This window comes from Elephantulus edwardii, unplaced genomic scaffold, assembly GCF_000299155.1.
Source record: "Elephantulus edwardii isolate Elephantulus edwardi_28Jun2011 unplaced genomic scaffold, EleEdw1.0 scaffold00052, whole genome shotgun sequence".
In the NCBI taxonomy this organism is placed as follows: Eukaryota; Metazoa; Chordata; class Mammalia; order Macroscelidea; family Macroscelididae; genus Elephantulus; species Elephantulus edwardii.
The window spans coordinates 9122177-9125744 of record NW_006399802.1 but is presented as its reverse complement, the minus strand read 5'-3'; the positions used below and the strand labels follow the sequence as shown (position 1 = coordinate 9125744).

Here is a 3568-nt window from a genome sequence, read left to right as displayed (position 1 = left end):
TCAGTTGCCATATCTGCTAGTCTAAGTGTGCTCTGTTGTACACAGGGTTTTCAAAGACCTGCTATTTTGGAAACTGATGGCCAATGCTTCTTCCTAGTCAGTCTTAATTTGATTGCTCAACTTTAAAACATAATCTGACAGTATTTTACAGAGAACAGATTAAAGATATTTCTCAGTAATAGAAAAAAAAAACAATAGATTCTGTGTTATCCCCACACTTTCCAAATATGTTTTGAGCCACCTCTTTCCCTGCTCCACCAGCATTTACATCTACTCCGACCTACTCCATTCACTAACAATGTCCCCTTATCCAGTCCTTGATGTGATGGTCTATATGTCAATCTTTCTGGACTTCCGTGATTCCTAACACCTCAAGCTGCTGCCAGTTTCTTCCTCTGAGGGAAGTATCTCTTGACTTCAGGAATTTTGAACTTCTTTTCCAGAATTGACTTCTTGTGCCTTAGGGCATCTTATCCTCCGCTTATGCTACAAGAGCTTTCAGGGGAGGTTGAAGAATCCTATAGATTTGATATATAATGTTATCTTCCTGGCCCAACAGCCAAAGGCCTGAGGGCCCCAAGATTTGAAGGTGGGCTTGACCTACGGGCTTCTAGGAAATGTAGTTATTCATTCCTGAGTAGTATGGGGTCCTCAGAGACACCTTTTTACCACATGTGTTATATCCCCTCGCTCCTCCCTTAGGGCCCCTTGCTCTGTGTTCCAAGATTTGAAGGTGGGCTCGGCCCAAGTTGCTTTCTAATTTTCTTCATGTGTGTAAATCTTGCACTTGGAACTGTATTCATTCAATTTAAGCAATAAGAAATATTTAAGTTGTCTTAAATTTAATCAATACTATTGCAAAGAAATAAATAATTAAAATATGATGTATCACTGATTTTCTTCTACTTCTCTGTGCCATTTAATTACATATTATGATTTGAAAAAATCTGGAGTGATGAACTAGGCAGTAGAAAAATATATAACACCTTAGAATAGATGATATCAAGCTAGTCTTTGCTGGAAATTTATAATTTGTAAGTACAAGCTTCCAAATCAGTGCAAGACCACCTCAAATTGAAAGATATGAAAAGAAATTTAAAGAACAAAGTCAGTGATTAAATTATTTCAAACTTTGAGGAAAGCCTTAGTGTGAAATGTGTTATGTCTAGTGTGTTTGAACAAGACTTCATGATAATAGCATATTAATCTTCATAAAGAGATTATGTTGCCTAGAATAGAATTCTTCCACACTCTTCCCCATAAATCTCAAGGAACAAGAGCTGAGGGCAAAGACAAGTCAGAATCACTGGAAAAGTATTTGATTTTAATTAAATCGGTTCTCAATTCTCTGATAAAATTCACATATAGACAATTGTATGTAAGCTATTTTGAGTTAAGCCACAACAAGCAACGTAATACACACATGACTATGGACAGTAGATCTTTTTATTGATACTCTCTGCATTGTGTTGAATAGATTTCATTCCAAATCAGCATTGCAAGAGTAAATCTTATGATCAGAGGATCACCAACTCCATAGGATCTTGCATTAACCCTGGGTGGTCTAGTTAGAAGCACCAGCACATTTTTCACAGCAGTCCTGAAAAAGAATCAATCCAGAGTCAAATAAGGTACTGAAGTTGGCTCCCTACAAGTGCAATTACTATCAAAGATACAAAAATACGTAAAGTTTTCTTTTGCGTTCTGAAGGGCAAATATACATACTTGGAATTTCAGTGATTAAAAATGTAAATAAGCTCATCTCATTTGTCCTGCAAGAGAAAAGGATTTTCAATTCTACTTGGGAAAAAAAGAGACGGAAAGTAGTAAAAAAAAACCAAAAAAAACCAAAACTTTCATTGTCATCAAGTCAAGTCAGAACTAATAGCTGACCGCTGACCCTCCAGTGAGTTATCTGAAGCTATTAATTACACAAGATTGTGTGTCTTTTTTTTTTAAGGAATTAAAACACATTTTAATTTGTTTCAGATACTATAAAGGTTTAAAAAATTTTCAATGTTTATAATTCCTAATAGGAAAACATCTGAATGAATACCCTAATGGCAAACCACTGTGAAATGTCTCGGCTGCATTTGGGATGATCTTCAAAGCACTCAGCTTTCTTGATGGAATCAGAAGTACCCCGGTTTGTATTATTGTGACATCCATTGAGTGATTAGGTTGCTTTTCCATCAGCAAGGGTTTTGTTTGTCAAAGGGCCTTATGCTTGACCTCCAAATTTGGATGACACCTTACTGATGAGATTCAAACCTTGGGATTACTCTGATATTTTGACATATTTGCTGGATTCTGGGCCACATCCTGGAGGCCACCATAACTTCTGGATCCTGCATGCCTGCAAGAACCTCTGGGTCACTAAGAATCTCATTGAGGCCAGACATTCCTGCCATTCCAGGCATGGCTCCTCCCATTCCAGGCATACTTCCAGGAAAGCCACCTGGAAAAGCACCATATTGTGCTCCTGACTGTCGCCTGGCTTCTTCCTCCCTCTGGGCGCGTTCTTGTTCTTTCCGAGCCTTCTTAACTCTCTCTATCCTCTCTTTGATCTCTCGCTCTTCACGTTTTCTTTCATACTTTCTCCGATGTTCTGCAATTTTCTGGGCCTGTGGTTGAACTTCTTTCAGCATGGCACTAGCATCTTCTTCATACTCCAGTTTACAAGCAAGGGCAAGATCATGTGCTACTTCGTCCCAATGACCCAGAAGTCTGTGTGCTTTCCCGCACCACTTATATGGCTGAGCTGAATCGGGATTAATTTCAATGGCTCTGCCACAGTCTTGAATGGCAGCATTTGGCCTCTGTAATTTGATGAAGACACTGGCTCTCTTGGCATACAGAATGGCTAAGCAAGGATTCAGTTTGATGGCATCTGTGAATAAGTCAATGGCTTTCTGCAGCTCATCTTCATTTAGGGCATCAGTGGCAGCCACTTTCTTCTCATTGACCTCATCCATCATCTCTTCCATTATCTTTACATTTTCATCTCCCATTTCCTGAGGGGCATCTGTGTCTGGTTTAATCACACCTTCATTATCAATTTCTAGATCACTTTCCTCACTTGATGGCTCATCTGTCTTTAAGTCTTCCTCTAGCTTCTTGCTATCTGGTTTTTGTTCCTTGGCATTTTCTTCTGATTTAGCTTTATGAGTAGCAGGTGGTATTTTACCACCCATGCTCTCCACTCACTCCTTCAGGAAGCGCATTTCCTTGCTGTGCAGAATGCTAGGGTCCTCCTTACACATCTTGATGAAGGCCCGAAGCTCACTCTCTTTGGGGGGATCCATGATCCGCAGGAGGCAGGAGGTGGAGGCAACTAAGACCCGATTCCAGATTCTAATCACTAGTATCTACTTGCAAGTGTTTCTCTTACTTTGTGCTTCCCAATATGAGCGTTCAGTCTCTTGTGCCAATCTGCCAATACAAATAATAAATCACTCTAAAGCCTTTCTTTAACCCAGATGGATTAGAATGTGGAATATGAGAAGGATGAATATAGGAAAATTTGACATTGTTAAGAAAAAAAAATGTTGTTTGTTGTTGTTTAATG

General features: G+C 39.1%; 1 pseudogene; it reads right to left on the bottom strand.

Moving 5' to 3' along the window:
• Nucleotides 1–2221: 2221 nt before the first annotated feature.
• LOC102865258 lies at nucleotides 2222–3305 on the bottom strand (annotated as a pseudogene).
• Between the last annotated feature and the right edge of the window lie 263 nt (nucleotides 3306–3568).